A 20447-nucleotide genomic window follows, 5' to 3' on the forward strand; every position below is an offset into this window, starting at 1 on the left:
CAGTACAAATAATGTGATCAAATGTGTCACTTCAAGTGCACTTAGTCTGAAACTCTCATTATTGATTTCCTTAATTAGAGATGAGGAGGTTTGGCCATAGCAACAGATGGCAGGCATGAAGTAAGACTTTCAATGCTCAGTGATGGACTTCCTGCCTATCTGATGGACTCCAAACCAAGAATGAATGTCAGCTGCCACTTTATGCTCACTTGAGCTTCGCTATTATGCAGCAACAGTCTGCCATGGACTGGGGAGAGGGGGAATGAAGGGAGAGGGATGCTTGGGGGGGGGAATGAAAGTAGAAGCTGACTCGAGTTGCTGCTCCAAAGGTCACCCAGCTGGGCAGAAGGAGGATGCCACATACCAACATGAGTTAAGACTGTCCGTTATGGAAACATCTTGCAGGAACTTGATTGGTGGGCAGACAGAGTGGGAAAAGTAGAACTTGGTGATTTTGGTGCACAATTCTCAGTTCTGGCTTTTCATTACACTTGATCTCTAATAAAATTATGCCTTCTTCAACAAATGGACCCAAGGGTTATTTATACTTAGAGGTTTAAGCTGAGTTAGGCCTGATGTGAAGATTCTTCTAAGCTAAATTCTGTATTGTTTTACACCTATAAGCAAAAACTTGCCAGACTGAAGACTCTGCTATCTGCAACTATAATATACTCTCTGAACTATTAAGGGAGGGTCTGTCTTCACCTCTTTCTCACACACATAATATCTAGACTGAGTTGTCTCTTACTCTTCTGGAATGGAACCCCCGGTGGCGCAGCGATTAGAATGCAATACTGCAGGCTACTTCTACTGACTGCCGGCTGACTGCAATTTGGCAGTTCAAATCCCACCAGGCTCAAGGTTGACTCAACTTCCATCCTTCCTAGGTGGGTAAAATGAGGACCCAGACTGTTGGATGGGGGGATAGGCTGACTATGTAAAACCGCTTAGAGAGGGCTGTAAAGCACTGTAAAGCGGTATATAAGTCAAAGTGCTATTGCTATTGCTCTTCCTCTCCACCTCCTCTCTACATTCCATCCAACTACCCCAATTTAGGTGCACGTTGCAACCCATTTCTAGTCATGTATCTTTTTTTCACATATAGAAGAATGGGATGGTTCTTTCCAAATTTAATTGGGGAAATGTTAAATCAGCGCACAATCGTATCTTTCTTCCAAACAATAACACATTGTGCTGCTCTAAATACTTGAGTTTTAATGTGTGCAGATTGCTTTTGGATGAAAAACTGAAGGAATCTGAATTAATGCTGGGCTGAGATTAAGGAAAAGAAATAAGAAGGAGACCACTGCAAGAACCAACATGTGAAGTATCATGTTTCTTAGCAAAATAAGACCCATTCTTTTCCCCACTTCAATAAGCAGGAGTAGTTATTCTCCCAGTGAGTTCTTTATTATGGTGACAGTTTTCATGTTTTCATGAGATGCAATCCTCAGTGAGATGAGTTTTTCCCTGCTGTGCCCACTTATTGATGTACTGTCCAAAATTCTCAGCAGATGAATAGAATAACCCAAACATTTCTATAAAATCTGTCTCACCCTTTCAATCAGATATTTTCTTTTTTTCTTTTGCAGCCTGCCTTGAGAAGATTACATTTTGCAGTCCAGGTAGTTACACACACAGTAATGAAGGGTGGAAGCAAAACTAATGTATTATATTCAGGGGACCTTGCACATTGAAAGTATACTTTAAAAAAGCAAATAATTATTAACTGAACTAAAAAAAAAAAAGCCAAAGACACATGCATCATCCTATTTTAGGCATATAAAAAGGCATAGGGCTGGACTCAAAGGGATAAATTTAAGAGTCTTGTTTTTGGGAAGGTTTTTTTTTTTAAAAAATGATCAATATCTAAGCAAAACCAGGATTGGTTAATTTGATTCTGTTCATTCTGCCCTCATTTTTATGTTCTTTATAAAAAACATAGTTTGGCTGACTACATTGTTTATAAGCGATAGTTTTATTGATTAATATTTTACAGACTTGTTTCTACTACAAGGTCCTTAACTCCATTAACACAGGCAGTCTTTGTTTAATGACTGCCTTGCTTAGCAACTATTTGCAGTTATGACAGTGATGAAAAAGTATCTTTGCAACCAAACCTCACATTTGCAACCTTTGGAGGTTTGCAAAGCAAAAGAAAACTGAAATAAGATTATAAGTGTTACCATGGATTCAGTTGGCAGTCACTTTGCTTAATGACCAAGTTGCTAGTCCCAGTTGTGGTCATTAAGCGAGGACTCCCCTGTAGTGTTTGTTCCTCAGCCATCTGAAGCCCTTCTCCTCCTTTCACCATGCCCTTGGCAAATTGATGTAGAGATGCCAGCAAAAATACATTTAACTTCTTTAACTACTTTTCCAGACCACATTTGAGTTAAGATGAACATTTCATTCGATTATAAATAATTTTTAAGCTCATCTGTACAAACCATTTAAGATATTGGAATAGAACTTGTATATAACAGAAATATGACTTTTTTATTTAACAATGAAGCATATAGCAAAATTGGTTTCAGTTATTAAATTTTAGTTGGAGGGGGGGAGGGAGAGAAAGAGAAAATGAAACAATAATAGATTCATATATCCCTCAAAAGAGAATTCTACACTGCAGAAACCACCAGTAATACTTTTCAACTAACACACACACACACACACAAGCACTTAGCAATAGCACTTAGACTTATATTCCATGTCATAGTGCTTTATAGCCGTCTCTAAATGGTTTACGGAGTAAGCATATTGTCCCCAACAATCTGGGTCCTTATTTTATCAACCTTGAAAGGATGGAAGGATGAGTCAACCTTGAGCTGGTGAGATTCGAACTGCCAAACTGCTGGCAGTCAGCAATCAGCAGAATTAGCCTGCAATATTGCATTTGAATCACTATTTATTTATTTATTTGATTTGATTTATATGCTGCCCTATCTCCACAGGACTCAGGGCGGCTCACAACAATAAAATAACCGAATAAAAGCGTGTTAAAATACATGTTAACCCCCCTAGTCCAGGCTGAACAACCATGTCTTTAAGTCACGGCGGAAGGTGCGGAGGTCAGGGGCCAACCGGAGCCTCAGAGGAAGTTGGTTCCAGAGGGTGGGAGCACCCACAGAGAAAGCTCTGCCACCTATATCTATATTTTATATTAAAGGGCATACCAAACCACTTAAATATATATCTATATAAGATCAAAAGAAACTATAAGTTTATCTAACTGGACCTAAAAGGAAGAAAAGGCTGAAAGGCAATTAAAAAGAATTATTTATTATTGGACACATGCATATATTTTCCTTAAGGTTTTCTCCTTCCTTCCTTCCTTCCTTCCTTCCTTCCTTCCTTCCTTCCTTCCTTCCTTCCTTCCTTCCTTCCTTCCTCCTCCCCCCTCCCTCCCTCCCTCCCTTTTCTTTCTTTTCTTTCTTTCTTTCTTTCTCTTTCTTTCTTTCTTTCTTTCTTTCTTTCTTTCTTTCTTTCTTCCTTCCTTCCTTCCTTCCTTCCTTCCTCCTCCCCCCTCCCTCCCTCCCTCCCTCCCTCCCTTTTCTTTCTTTCTTCCTTCCTTCCTTCCTTCCTTCCTTCCTTCCTTCCTTTCTGGGGGGGCCATATGGTAACCATACTATAGGTCAATGTCCCTCAATCAGTAGACAATAGCTGTGAATATGAAAAAATATCAGTCTGTTGCGGAAGGAAAGCCTTGCTTTCAGTTCCCCAAAACAGTTTAACATTCTGATAAACCCAGATAATGAGAATTTAGACCAAGATGGTGCTAACTCCTGCCAATTGAAGATTGATATTTGCCCTGAAACAAGAAGGTAAACAGAAAAGGCAAAACAAAATTGGTCTCCTTGCTGAAAGAAGGAAACTAAAACAATTTCCTGAATTTTTTAGAATGACAGTCTAACAGTTCTCAGCTTTATCTCTCAACCCTAACCCTGTAGCTTTTTGACTCTGTCATCACATCCTTGGCTAAACTGCAGTTTCTGGCTTATCTTGAACTGGTTTATCTAGAATGTGTGTCAACTACTTTGATTATTGTGGCTTTGACTCTGGATTGCACTCATGCTGTGAACCTTTTTGGCTTCTGCATTTGATACTTTTTGACGGTGGCTCAACTTTTCTCAAGTTTGTACTGAAGACTTTTGCATTCTTGTAGTGATTTATGGCTACTGATTCCCCACCCACCCTCCAGTTTCTCAGCGCCTGAAATCTTGGTTTCTGCCTCTGGGTCAGAATAACAAAAGTAATGTGATAACCTTCTGTGGCTTATTCTCATGTGACCATTTGTCAAAATCCAAACTTGCCAGTAAATCTTACATGAGTTCCAACCTAGTTATTACCAATCTAGCAGTCTTGAGTAGAACAGTTCAGTGCAAGCACGGTGACTAGCCCAGTTACCTTCCATAGGTGAAAGGAGACCTTGGATGTAAGCTTAGTTGTTTTCATCACACTGACAATCCAAGTCAGACCTAGCTAAGGTCAAGTCTAGAGGTGATATATATCTTTGAACTGGCACTGCTGCCGCTATGCAAAAGTTTAATCTATACTTGGGAACAACTGAGATTAAGGCCCCTTTGAGAAATCTAAAAGAAAGTTCCCACTTTTGTAGCCAGTAAATTCACCTTGACATTTCTTGAAGGCTTAATTTGACTAGAATCACTGTGGCACCTAAAGATTGCTACAAATACCTGGAGAACTCTTACTTAATTCTCACGGGTGTCATTTGTTCCTTTTGACCTATGTCTTTGTTCTGAACATTTTCGTTTAATTAAATGAAACTATGAAATAATCAGGTGAGGCCAAAAGCCTGACAACTGCTAATGAAGGGTCTCCTGACACCCAAATCCAATCCATTATTTTATCACTTACAGCTTACATGGCCCTTCAGTAGCACTTGGGTACAAAAGCATCCTTTTGTTTTTCAACTTTAAAGGTATTTTCTTAAAGATAACACCCCTAGCAGACAGTCCCACTGGCAGCAAGTTATAAATAAGAGATTCACTGAGACATAATAAATGGTGGATGTCCCTCTACGCTTCTTAAAGAAGCTCAGAAAAAAAATAATAAAAGCAAGAAATTAAAAAAAAAACAAACCACCTTCCTCCTGACATAAAGTTACCTTTGTGAAAAACAAACAATAGGGCTCGTTTTTATTTCTCAAACTCTACATTTAGGATTGGGAGTAAACAGTCAAACTTTGGCAATCAAACTCATAGCCTTTGAGGCTGAAAAGCTGAAAAAGGGAGGAAGATGATAATTGAGCTCTTACATCTGCTGAAGAAGACTGTTCAAGTTCTGGATTGGGTGAAATACAAAACATATTACATATATCAACATAAACGATGATGTTAAGGTTTAGTAGAACTTACTGGTTTGAGCAGAGGTGGGTTTCAGCAGGTTCTGACCAGTTCTGGAGAACCAGTAGCAGAAATTTTGAGTAGTTTGGAGAACCGGTAGTAAAAATTATGACTGGCCCCGCCCCCATCTATTCTCTGCTCCCAAGTCCCAGCTGATTGGAAGGAAATGGAGATTTTGCAGTAACGTTCCCCTGGATTGGGGAGGGAATGGAAATTTTACAGTATCCTTCTCCTAGAGTGGGGTGGGAATGGAGATTTTACAGTATCCTTCCCCTGCCACGCCCACCAAGCCATGCCCACCAAGCCATGCCATGCCCACCAAGCCACACCCACAGAACCGGTAGTAAAAAAAAATGAAACCCACCACTGATTTGCACATGTAGTATTAATGTATAGTATAGCATTCAGTTGGCAGAGACATCACCCTGCCAACAAAAGTGTGTATAGTCAGGGCTATGGCTTTCCCAGTTGCAATGTATGGCTGTGAAAGTTGGATCATAAGGAAGGCTGAGCGCCAAAGAATTGAGGCCTTTGAACTATGGTGTTGGAGAAGACTTCTGTGAGTCCCTTGGACTGCAAGGCGATCAAACCGGTCGGTCCTAGAGGAGATCAACCCTGACTACTCTTTAGAAAGCCGGATCCTGAAGATGAAACTCAAATACTTTGGCCACCTAATGAGAAGGAAGGACTCACTGGAGAAGAGCCTAATGCTGGGAACGATTGAGGGCAAAAGAAGAAGGGGACAACAGAGAACGAGGTGGCTGGATGGAGTCACTGAAGCAGTAGGTGTGAACTTAAATGGACTTCAGAGGATGGTAGAATACAGGAAGGCCTGGAGGAACGTTGTCCATGGGGTCGGACACAACTTTGCAACTAACAACAACAATCAAACTTGATTTCATTGAGGGCCACATCAGGGTTGTGCTTGACCTTGGGGGCCTGGGGTGGGTATGGCCAGCATGGGCATGGCCAGCTCATTTTGGGGGGGGGGGCGCCTGGCAGCCCCAATGCTCTGCCAGTAAAAACAGGTTCCCGAGCTCGATTTTCGGCTGCAATGGCTTCCTGCAACTGTCTGCCCACTGCCAGATGCACTGTGGGCTGGTTTCTAGCACAGCCCCGCGGGCCAGATCTAAGCACCCCATGGGCCAAATCCAGCCCACAGGCCTTGAGTTTAACACCCCTGACTTACATCAACACTTTTTTTTAAAAAAATGGAAATACTAATTGAATGCAATAATCATTGTATTTGTAGAGCTATGTCATCATTTAAAAAAAAAGAGTGCCAAATAAATAAACAAACAAATAAATAGTCCTTATGATTCCCTTCAAAGTGTAGATTCTTTCAAATGATTTTGTTAGAGAATAGAGATTTAAGGAAACAAGGCACGGGCATTGTATAATTATGATCTACATTTGTATCCGTACTATGTGTGGTTTTATTGCCATGGCAGCACATATTTACAGAAGGCTGCATTGATTCTGCATCTCAATAGAATAATCCCACAGTGCTGACTTGGTGGTTCCACATTAGCAATTTACACGGATCGCTTTGCTTTGGCTAAGGGAATAAAATACCACATTTTGTTAGTAATCCGTGGGCTTTCACAAAAGCCTAATCAAGTGCGTAATATACACTTGTCTCCTTGTCATGTCCAGTAGTAGAAGGAGGGGAGATGTAGCCCATGTTACTGTAATTCAAGGGGTTGTATTGAGTACCATTTAGAAATTTCAGTGGTGCCAAATACAGTGGAATGAATGGATATGAAAGACCTACAGTACAGAGTTTTATGGCCACTATGTAGGACAAACAGAAAGAACACTAGCAGAGCGCATCCATGAACACCAGCTAGCAGTCAGAAGACATGATGAAAACCTCCTAATTGCACAACACTTGGGAAGACTTGACCATAGTTTCAACTGAGAGACGGTGAGCATCCTAGACCAAAAATTGTAGAGAATTCCTGGCACTTGGACAAATCAGCCATCAACAGACACATAGAGATAAACAACATCTACACACCATTCAAAAGAGACCATTAAAAAAAAAAGACCACAACACCTCCTGACCAGCAATCAGTACTCATATAAGAAGAGATTAATAACAAACAGTCAACAATAACCCCAATAAAAGAACTGCCAACTCAATAAACAAGAGTGTAATCGAGGAACCATCAAGAATAGTCCCATCATTACTGACAGAGCAAGCCACTTGTATATAAACAGAAAATAAGCCCCTTTCCCTTCTAACACTAATGATGTTACCTAGTTGGGTAATGAAACATTTGCAAGAAAATATTTGTTTCAGTGAGCAACAAGAACCCCTATATATTGAAGAATCTTGACACTGCTACTTAAAGTTGGTATAGCAATTGACTACTGTAAGTTTCTATCTATGGGGTAGTACAAAGAGAGGATCTGAAAGTGGGCATTCTCTGTGGAACCCAGAGATGGGTTTTACATAATTTTAACACCGGTTCACCGCACACCAAAAATGTAAGCGCATACATGCATATGCTCGCTTCACTCACATACTTTCTGCATATGAGCCCAGCCTTCCGTACATGCACTTCGCTCGTGCGCATGGCTTGCACGTATACATGCGGCTTAGAAAACATGGCCAAATAGGATGGCATAGTGCCAGGACGGTTGGGCGGCATCCGCAGGTCTCCACTACCGGTTTTCCCAAACCGGCTGAATACCACCACTGATGGAACCTTTTCAATTTTAGATTATCTTGTCCCTGCCATCTTTAAGGTAAAGTAGATTCTTAATCTCATTGGTTTCTGGAAGCTTCTTAATTCTTGGCTGTATCATAAAACCTTCACAGATAAATTAATTTCATTTGTTTTTGGCAGAGAAAGATGTAGTGTGTGATATCAATGAAATGTCTGAAGTTTTATTCTTGCATTTATACATCGGTATGTTTTTAGCTCTTTAGAGCTTATGAACACCACTGTTGTGTCTTTAGATTGAAGTTTTCTATAAACTTTATAAATAAATAGTAGACCATCTGTCAAGTGAGGAATTTGATGATGAGATACCCAGTCCCATCTTAACAGCTCTAGAGGAAGCGCCAATTAAAATGCTAACAACAAATGCAAAACGAGGATGTGTGGCCCAGTGAAAGAATGGTACACAATCCTAGAGAGGAAAGCAATGACAGACTTAGATGAGATTGTGAAGGATAAACACATTTCTATGATAGAATATAGTTATAAAAACTGGATATTGAGAAAGAAAATAGATAACTTTGAATGCTGGATTTGGAAACAGTTTCTAAGAATATTATGGACTGTAAGGAGAACCAATCAATTGGTTGTGGATGAAAGAAAGACTGACTATTCCCCATAGACAATGATCAACAAGCAGAAATTCATTTACTTTGGGTATGTGATGTGAACAAACAATGGCTTAGGGGGAAAATGACTATGCTTGGCAATGTTGAGGAAAGGAAAAGAAGGGAGAAAGACAATAAAGAGAATAAATAAAATGAATGGATGGGATTGGAAATATCACCTGAACAGTCTCGGAAGAAATACATATTGTTGTCAGGGTCAAATCAGAATTGAAGGCATTTGTCTCTATAGCTGTCAGGGACTGGCCTGACGGTACCTAACTAACTGCTTCACAAAAATGAAGCTTAAATGTGGCCTCTTTATGTTCAAGCATGGCTTTTTACATCTAGTTTATAGTTTAGTATTCTTCATGAACCAGACAATTATGGTTTAAGTAAGTCATGATTGACTCAATCATCTCTTAGCATGCAGTGTCAACAGAGCCCTATTGAATCTATTGTGTGGCCATCCATTTCAGGATCATCATTTCTGGGCTGCATACTTGAAATGATTTGAATTTTCTTGGTAGAATTAATTTTGGTCAATGGTCACTTGAGTCAGTGTTGCAAATACTGCATATTTAACATAGTGCTCATATTAGGAAAGTTACATCTAGAAATGTTAGTGGCATATTTCAGCTTCACAGATATGAAACTGATTTTTTTAAGCTTTTATTTTTTCTTCTGGATTGTATTGATAGAAGGGAATTATATTTACAATGATAAGTAAAGGTAAAAGTTTCCCCTGTCCAGTCGTACCTGACTTTAGGGAGCAGTGCTTATCTCTGGTTCTTAGCTGAAGGAGCCAGCATTGTCCGAAGACCCTTTCTGTGGTCATGTGGCCAGCATGACTAAATGCCAAGGCACACAGAACACTGCTACCTTCCCACAAAGTGCTACCTATTTATCTACTCCAGAGGTGGGATTCACTTACCTTCCCTACCGGTTCGCAAATGAGAGCACGCTTTGCTAGTGCATTACATCCGGGCGGGTGGACGGAGCCTCCCTCAGTCACCACAACCGGTTAGCCCGAACCGGATAGAACTGGCTGAATCCCACCACTGATCTACTCCCATTTGCATTCTTTCAAACTGCTTGGTGGGCAAGAACGACAAGCAGCTGTGAATTAACAATATAGGCAGTAGAACTAAACTATACTTTATTTCCTAACTTTTCCTTTTCACATAACTATTTATCCTTAAAGTTGTTGATACTTTCCATTTTTCTTCAACATCACATTTCCTAAAATGTATTGTGTTTGTTTATTTTATCTATGACTGCAACACTGTAATTTAGTACAGAATAAGATAAAGTTTCTTCTCAAAAGGCCAGTTTACCAAGAAGAAAAAACAAATCTCCTATTGAATGTCTGATTTTCAGCATGATGCATCGTTTGCGTAACACGATGCGTAACTATGGATTTGAGAAATTTAAGATTTACAGCCCCAGCGGTGAAGGTTTTGTACAATATTCTAAAACAAAATCAATCAAACTACATTATTGCTTTCTGCAATATGTAGACCTCATCTGAGTGTTATTCATTTTATTGATTGGATCCAGACTTGGTTGTATGTAAATAGACCTGACTGATGTCAGACCTAAAAATGTGTCTGATTTCAATTCCATTTACTGAAGAATGTTTTCTTTAGGAATACCCAGGACTGATCTAAGAATGAAATCTATTAAATATACCAGCGTGTTCTACTATCAGACAAGATTTTGCAATCACTTCAAGCTGAATTTCTCATTAGCTTTGTCTTTGCTTTCTTGCTCATATCTAGCTTAACAATATAGCTCAACTTCTGTCTGTTGTATGTACAGCAACAGCAGATAGATATTGTTCTAACCTGGCACAGCCAGCTTGAAAGAATACAGGTGGAGTGGGGAACAGACTTATTACAGTATAATAGTAATGCCATCTCTGAAATGTTTAGCTGAACCGCTTCATGGAAGCAATACCATATACAAACATTTACATCAGGGGTAAAATACACTTACCTTTGCTACCGGATCAGAAATGTGAGCCTCCTCCACGCATGCGCAGAGTCTCCATGCATGCACAGAGGGTCAAAAACGGGATGTGATGATCAGTGGTGGGTTGTCCCCGGTTCACACCAGTTCTATAAAACCGGTAGTAAAACCGGTGGAAGGCTCCGCCCACTGACCCCGATGTCATCAGAATGCTTCTGCGCATGCGCAGAAGAGCACGCGTGTGGCCCTGTTGCGAACCGATAGTAAAGGTAAGTAGAACACACCCCTGGTGATGATGTCCGGGCGGGTGAGTGGAGCCTCCCGCCACCGGCCCTACTGTCTCGCGCGAGCCGGATAAATCTGGCTGAATTTCATCATTGATTTATGTACAAGGCGTTTTATTCTGAAAAAGCAAATCTTATGTATGAACAGGGAAAGTTTCAAATATTCAAATATTTCTATCCTGAAAAAGCAAATCTACATATGAACAGCGAAAGTTTCAAGTATCAAATATTAAAAATTTCAAATATTGCCCAGTCACACAGTTTTAGTTAAATGAATGAAATTAGAGCTATTCCGGAAGATATTGTCTCTCTTGGTTTGGTACTGTACCTTCACTTCATAGTCATGAAAAAAGCAACGCTAATTCTTCACACTTTCAACAGGAATACATAATTATCCTTTCTTTTATCGTACAACTCTATTTTGCTCAACCAAAAGGACAATATTATAACTGAAAGAATATTCAAGAACTGTAAATACATTGCAGTTTCCTGCTTGTTTCTTAAATGAACCCTCATCAGAGTTTACAAAACACGTTGAATCTGAACATGGTCTACACACCATAAATGATGCATTTTGTGCAATCATTTAACAAAACATGTGACTGGCATAATGAAATATGCAGACCCAGCCAAAGTGCAGAAAGCTAACATAGGACACTGGAGAAAGACTATCTATGTTGTTTGTCTGTATTGCATCCTTTTGCAAAATTCAATGCAGCCTAAGTCTTCTTTAGGTATCGATAGGATTCCCATCCTTGTGAAAGACTCATGTAGACCTTCTTTCCCACATATTGTCTGGTTTGGTTCTGCAACCCAACAAGACAGACACAGATTTCAGAGGATAATTAGAACTGCAGAAAAAATAATTGCTACCAACCTGTCTTCCATTGAGGACCTATATACTGAACAGTCAAAAAGAGGGTTGTGAAAATATCTACAGACCCCTCACATCCTGGACATAAATTGTTTCAACTCCTACCCTCAAAATGATGCTATAGATGGTGCTATATGCACATCAGAACAGCTAGACACAAGGACAGTTTTTTCCCAAACGCCATCACTCTGCATAACAACTAATTCCCTCAACACTGTCAAACTATTTACTAAATCTGCACTACTACTAATCTTCTCATCGTTCCCACCACCCATCTCCTCCCACTTATGACGGTATGACTGTAACCTTGTTGCTCGTATCCTTACGATGTATATTGATATTGTTTCCTGATTGCTTATTTGTAACCTATGACTATCATTAAGTGCTGTACCTTATGATTCTTGATGAATGTATCTTTTCTTTTATGCATTCTGAGAGCATATGCACCAAGACAAATTCCTTGTGTGTCCAATCACACTTGGCCAATAAAGAATTCTATTCCATTCCATTCCATTCCATTCCATTCCATTCCATTCCATTCCATTCCATTCCATTCCATTCCATATTTCTAAAGCAATGAATGGGAGTGGGGATAATTGGGGGGGGGGCAGTGAATGCCTTGCTGTTCCCCTTTTTATACACTACCTGAAGATGGTGCTAGAGATGAGAATAAATAGTTTCTCTTGAATGCTTCCACTACATTCCAATCAATACTAAACTTACCATATAATGCCTCAGCCAGTAGTTAATGATGAGATGTTATGCATTCATGCTTGAAATTGTGGGTCAGTTTTGATTAAGTCTCTTTCGCAGAAAATAACAAATGGCATTCTCATTCCAAACTGCAATGTATTATGCAAGAGTTTAACAGCTAAACTTGTTAGAAGTAATATATGTAATGCTAAGTAACAGAAGCATGCAAAACCAAGGGTGCTTCCTTGAGTTTCAGCTCAATCCTTAGATCAATATTCCCAAACAAATCAGTTTGTTGTGGAAACAAAACAAAAGTACGTGATCATTCTCTCTAACAGCAAACTCATTGAAGCCCAAATGATGGGGGCAAAATGGTGACAGCATGCATCTGATCTTTTCCCCAAAAACATAATTCACTGTCTGTTCTAGACTAAATCAGTGTCTTAAGAACTGCATCTTCAGGAATGGTTAAAAATGGAATTATTTAATAGAGAATACTGTCATAGACAAAGTAGGTACCAGAAATAATGAGAAAGCTCCTCTATTTATGGTGCCCCACTGGAAAAAAAAATGATAAAAAGGATTATATACACCCACATCTTATTATTTTTGCAATAAATATTAGTCTAATGAGCTCGCATGTTATTAAAAGGAGCTGAAAGATTGCAAGGCAGAATGTTTGTTTCAGTATTTATAATTACTTTAGGTTTGCCCAGGCCATCTTAGCTGAACATGGTCATTGAAATATTTTAGGTAATTTCCTGTTAATGGTTTAAAGAAAACTTAATGTTGTTCTTTTGCTTTAGGACAGCATCTTTTAATTGCTTGAAATTATCAGCAATGTCTGAAGCATTTTGAGTAAATATGGAGTCAGGTCAATTAACTTTCTCACTCTTCAATATAAAAGCATTCTTACAGCATGACCTTGTGCGACTTTATGATGAAGTCCCACTGCTGAGTTTCATAAGTTCTATTTATTACGAAGTAAGTGCTCTTACCATGGCTGTTTTATTTAATTTTCCCTAACCAAATGCAAACTTATTGAAATAAACCCAGTGGCATTTGTTTTAAAAAGTTGTAAGGGGAGGAAAAAAAGCTTGCATTTGTTATGCTTATGCTTAGCTCACACGCAAGACTTTTAAAACAATCATTGGGTAAAGGGAATTATTTAACTTTAGAATAGTTTTGGAAAGATTTTGCATCAGCTTCAGCTTCTGACTAGTCTTCAAAGGTAGCCCCATCTCAATTTTATTCTAATACTTTGTATCACGGGTGAAATCCAGCAGATTCTGAAAGGTTCTGGAGAACCGTTAGCGGAAATTTTGAGTAGTTCAGAGAACCAGCGAATACCACCTCTGGCTGGTCCCAGAGTAGGGTGGGAATGGCAATTTTGTAATATCCTTCCCCCAGGAGTGGGGAGGGAATGGAGATTTTGCAGTATCCTTCCCCTGGAGTAGGGTGGGAATGGGGATTTTGCAGTATCCTTCCCCTGCAATGCCCACCAAGCCACGTCCACAGAACCGGTAGTAAAAAAAAATGGATTTCATCACTGCTTTGATGGTGATCGGAACATGACATGCAGCTGGTAAAGGCCATCCTACTCACAGTTACCACTTGTTGGTAAAATAGGCATGAGTCCAAAAGAAAAGAATTGCAGATCATCTAGTAGACTGATCAACACCATCTCAGACCCGTGCCCAAACTTGAAGTTTAATTGAACAACCTTCCCTAAAATGTTACGATGAGAAAATCACTATAATTACCCAATATTTGCTCATCACATTTTAACAAGTATTCATAAAAAATTAAAGTAGATATAGGGAAGGGCAACAGAGATGATCAAGGTGTCAGCCTAATATGGCTTCCAAAGCTGACACAAGGAGTTGGAAACTAAATGTCAGAGACTGTGCATGTGTAGGTTTAAGAGAAAAGGATTGATGACTTAAAAACTTTTTTTAAAACTCTTAATCAAATTTCTGGGTAAAGAAAATGACTGTGTGAATCTTTTCTGTTTCCTTTAGAGAAGTAGACAACCATCAACAATTATTCAAGAATAGGTCTTACTCTTAGAAGAGATACTAGCACTTTTATTGAAAAAACTGAATGGGGTGAGTTTATGTCTTCCCTTTGGGTTTAATTAATGATTGAAGATTGAAATTATCAAATACTTATACACATTTCTCAGCCAATATGCATTTAACTAAGAGCAAGAACTTCAGACTCTGGTCATAAGCATGCATCCAAAATTCTCTTCTGCTTAAAAGAAATTCAGAAAGAAATTACTTTTCCTCAGATTGACAGAGACCTGATAAAAAATATGCAGGAAATTGCTCTGTGTGGCAGGAAAAAAATGCTATTAGGTTTGTCAGAGAAAGAAAAGTGGGAAGCACTTTCTGATATAATCTTGACTCTCATACAACAAATTGGACAGACAGACTTTATTCCAGATTCTAAATTCCCAATTTTGTTATAACTACAAATTGGTGACCAAATATCCCTTATTTTGCTACATAGTGTTCATACACAAAATTTAGCTTTTCTCTCTAAGCAGAAATGAAGATAACATTGTACTACCAAGAGCAATCAAGTTAAAATATCATGTTGAGCACTATTTGTTGGGGGAAAAATCCACTAGTACAAAGTATTTAGTTTACATAACATAATGGTTATATTCATACACAAAAATTAAATAATTAAATAAGGAAGCAAACCTCCCTTGGATCCATAGTCTATATTTCATTAAAGTTACCTGAAAAAAAAAAAAAAAACCTTCTATTCTCACTTTATCAGAAATACACTCATTTGAGTGCTGAAAACATAGGAGAATCTAAATTTGGTATTGCAGTCACTGCTATTTTAGTACATACCATTAAATAGCATCCATTTGCATCGATGATAACTTGTACATCAGTTGGAAATCCTTTTTGAACTGAAATGGCCACACCTTTAGTTTTCATCATTTATAAATTTCACATCTATAGACCAAATCTGACCAGACTGAGGACTCTAGTATCTTCATCTGCAATAAAAAAAATATATTCTGCTCCCTGTCCAGTGATGTCACAGCATTATTACATTATGCTCTGCAAAGCACAAAATGAATATATTTAAAAAAAATGTGTTCTTGGCCACAGATAGATTGCTCAGGATCTCTAGAGGAAGCATATATTGGCTTATATAGGACTGGGACTACTATATCCCAAATCAAGGAAGCTTAATCCTTATGGCTGCCTACCCCTCCCATCCCATTTATCAAAATCACCACCCTTCTCAAACCATGAAGGGTGACCATAATCTATTGGCAGCAATGGGGGTGGGTGATTTTTTTCTAAGAGTCAAAATATGATTATGCTTATATGTGTTTATATAGCAATAGCACTTAGACTTCCATACCACGGCACTCTCAAACCAGTTTACAGGGTCAGCATGTTGCCCTCAATAATCTGGGTCCTTCAACTTCGGAAGGATGGAAGATTGAGTCAACTTTGAGCCAGTTAGAATCGAACTCCCGCAGTGGGAACATAGAGTTAGCCTGCAATACTGCATTCTAACCACTGCGCCACCGGGACTCTTTATGGACTGGACTCACATGTGCTTTCTTTACAGTAAAGGGAGAACAATGGGGTGAGAGGGGGAGTTGCTGTTGATTGATGCACCACAAGACTTTGCTTAGCTAAACCTTCAGTCTGCGGTAATGTAGATTCCCAAATCTGATCTATATACATTGCATTTGAAAGCAAAATCAATCTCAGTCTCACATTGCCATCCTTAAGGGCAGGATAAATTTCAATAGAAGGCTTATCCCATCTTTGCTGAAGTCAGTGGCATCATCAATAATGCAACTTTTTTGTGTTGTTACAGAGAGCTGAAGCAATTTCTGCTCCAGGAGACACTTCTTTTTCTTCTGTTTGATTGGTTACTATTTGATCTCTTCAATAATAAAGAGATTTCTGTTGCTGCATTTCCCAGAAACATTGAATCATCACCTGTATAACATCAACAAATGAAAAAGATGAATTACTTTATTGCTTGCTATCCCCACTTTTGCATTGACTATGTATCAGCCAGGGAGCATTTTAATCAAGGAGTAAACATGTTCTAAAATCTTCTGCACCCCACTGTTATTCTCCTGATTCTCTTCTTCTGAAGAGAAACATCGTTAGATATATAAACCAAGTGATGTTCAAACTAAAAAGCTCCATATAGCAGTACATTTTCCAACTCAATTTATATATAATGAGGAACAGTTGAAGATGATTATGTTAATCTGGTCCACCTCTAGCATATACAAAGATTAGAAAACAAAGAAATAACAACCAATAATCATAGACACCTTGGGCGCAATCCCAAACCATCTAGAGCACCAGCATTGACTAAATCACCACCAGACAATTGGATAAGGCAGATTTACTTAGAACAGATTATACCCTGCAAGGATGCCTTTAACAACGCCAAACAACATGTTTCTAACTCAGATCTTTCAGGACTCAAGAGGTGGATAAAAAAATGTGAAGTTCAATATTATAAACATATGGTTGACTGTGCAATGAACCATCATCATAATAAAAATCTGTTTCCTTATTTCCTTCTATTTTGACAACAGACTCTAAGCAACAGGGTAGAACAATAGCAGGAGTATTTCCCTGTCTTATCAGTGCAAAAGTCAAATACCATCACTGAGGGATAATTGCCTCTACAAAGTAAGTCAAGTATATTCTACATATGCTTTCATATTTACTCTTTTTAAAGCATTAAGAAACCTTTGTTTACACTAGGATGGTCATTTGTAGGTAAACTGTACCCTATAGAATACCCACATAATTATCAATCTTTATGTAAACATTCTGTCAACTTTTAATGCATTCTTAGTAAGGGAATAAGGGACATGTTGGTTCAGTGGCTAAAGACGCTGAGCTTGTCGATTGGAAGGTCAGCAGTTTGGCGGTTCGTATCCCTAGTGCCGCGTAACGGGGTGAGCTCCTGTTACTTGTCCCAGCTTCTGCCAACCTAGCAGTTCGAAAGCATGTAAAAATTCAAGTAGGAAAAATAGGAATCACCTTTGGTGGGAAGGTAACAGCATTCTGTGTGTCTTCGGCGTTTAGTCATGCCGGCCACATGACCACGGAGACGTCTTCAGACAGCGCTGGCTCTTCAGCTTTGAAATGGAGATGAGCACCATCCCCTAGAGTTGGGAATGACTAGCACATATGTGTGAGGGGAACCTTTACCTTTAGTAGGGGAATATTCTGATTCACATGCTATCCTGATTTTTACAATTTTAATTCAGCTCAGTGTTCAGTCTATTTTGTTCAGAAGTAATGAGAAAAGCTATGTGAATATGCAGTCATTCCATTATGTATTTTTTTTTTTGTATTTTTCCAAGTATGCTAACAGGTTTTGATTAAGCACAGAAAAAAAATAATGGTTTTCTATAGCAGTATGTTAGGGATCACCTAAGTCGAGTAATGACTTACATGATTTATGTTTCAGTTTATGTAAGTTAATATAAGTTCGAAGGAGTATACCATATGTGCAATTTTGCTTTCAATCAAGTAGAAATCATCAGTGATTTACTGTATTTATGTAAATTGGCAAAACTGACACTTGCCCAATGATAGGCAGATAATCAGGAATCTGAACCATATTTAATGCAAATTAAATGCAAGATTCTTCTGCATCTTAAATTTTAAAAGAAAATAGGTTGGATGTGATAGTTAAGATGCTGAACTGGGCAAGCCCACGTCCTAGTACTCACAATACAGGAAACTCACCGGGTGATGCTATACAGTATGAGCAGTCTATTTCAGTCCAGTCTCCTTCACGGTTGTTATAGGGCAGAGGACATTCCATTGTAAGTTTCTTGAGATCCTACAAAAAGGAACAAGATAAAAAGATATGATAGAAATCAATCAAAGGAACACACAAACAAGTCACTGTTCTTATATGAAGTTTTGTATCTATCAGAATGTCCAGTCATTTCTGACTCTAGGGTTGGTGCTCATCTCCATTTCTTAGCAGCGTTGTCCAAAGACACTTCTATGGTCATGTGGCTGGCATGACTATACACCAAGGCCGGGGTGGGCTGCTGGGGGTTTGCAGGGGTTTGGGAGAACCTCTAGCTAAGATTCTGTGCAGATCAGAGAACCCCCAAATCCCACTTCTGCCTGGCCCTGCCTGGCCCTGCCCACCCCACCCCACCCCACCCCTCCCAGGAGTCCCCACGTGGCCTGTTTTGGATGCAGGTAAGTGCAGGGCATGCGCGGAGGCTCGGGGAGTGTGAAAAATGGGCCTACCAGAAGTTCAAGAAGGCATGAACTTCAGAGGGCATCCGGAACCTGGAAGGCTGTTTTCACCCTCCCGGAGGCTCAAAGAAAGCCTCCGGAGCCCGTCATGGTGCAGGAGGCCGATAGGCCACACCCACCAGGGCCATGCCCACCCAGCAACCAGGCAGAGAACCCCTTGCTAAAATTTTTGAAGCCCATCCCTGACCAAGGCGCATGGAACACCAAAGGGATACCTATTTATCTACTTGCATTTGCATGGAAGGGTTGCAGGAGCTGGGGCAAGTAACAGGATCTCACCCCATTGCACAGCCCTTGGGTCTTGAACCGAAGTTGTCAAACAAGCTCAGTGTCTTTAACAGCTGAGTCATCGTGCTCCTTATTTCTATCAGAATACTGGACTAATATATCCACACTAATATATTAGTTCTCCATGTGATAAAGAATGCTCAGTTATTTTCATCACTAACTCCTGTTTAGTCCATTCCAGCTCAACCGTTTTCTTTTTGCTTCATGCAAAACCTTGGTGTGTCAGTTCACACTAAATAACTTATGACAAGAACATGCACATTATTTTCCAACCAGTGTTTTCATCATGCTATGAGCTTCACAACATATTTAGTTGTTTGCATACTTTTGTTTATGACATGTTCATTATTTTCTTTTAATTACCTTTAGAAAGGTAATCAAAACAACAATGTTTTGGAGGCTCCGATGTTGTAGTAAGCAAAAAACACTAGATGTGATTTCAAAACAAAGCAATTTGGTATGATTTCAGCACTTGTAACAATGGCATGCCATTCTGCTTTTAATATAATGATGACATATTTGCATAATCACAGTGATCTATGGGCTGTAATTGAATTCAATTACAGTTGAATTGAAACTTCAAATACAATTCTATAAGGCTGGGTACATTATTCTTGGAATTTAAGTGTCATTTAACTTGAATTGATTATTTGACCAGGGAAGTTTTATTTTAACTTTATCATGGCTGTTTTGGAAATACTTATTTGATTCTTAGCTTGGATGTTTTACACTGTCCTTATCATGAATTCAATATTGTCAGCAATCAGTAATCCTAAAGAATTTGGTAGCACCTGACAACCCTACTTGGTAGACTAGACTGAAAATTCAGCTTTGTGGGATGTCTAAAACTACTTTTATTGACCCTTGCTATAATAACAAAATCTTGAAAGTCTCTTATCTCCCACAGTTTCTTATAGTTCAGTAAATTAGTAAATTACTGAATTTACTAATTAGGGAGTATCTGTCTGAGTTGCTTACAAATGTTATCATGACATTGTAGGTTTCCGTAATTTATTTTTACCCCTTGTTGTCTTGACAATGGAGCTTGCATATCTCCATCAAGGTTATATACCTTGCTGTCTACTTTGATGCATGTAATAATTGCATTTCATACATCTCAAAGATAGGAACTGAATCTGAGTGGTCATATTACCTTTATGAAAGAGCTGACATTTCATAGGCTGGAAAGCTAATGCAGTATTTTTTTTTCTATCTCTCTTTCTCACTCACTCACTCACTCTCTTTCTTACAAACACAAACATATAAAAACGTGGGTGCAATAAAACTCAGTGATGCTTCAAGGCATACTTTACACCATCATGTGTTAAAGCAACCTAT

Source organism: Pantherophis guttatus, chromosome 11 (genome assembly GCF_059756535.1).
Source record: "Pantherophis guttatus breed Tessera chromosome 11, ASM5975653v1, whole genome shotgun sequence".
In the NCBI taxonomy this organism is placed as follows: Eukaryota; Metazoa; Chordata; class Lepidosauria; order Squamata; family Colubridae; genus Pantherophis; species Pantherophis guttatus.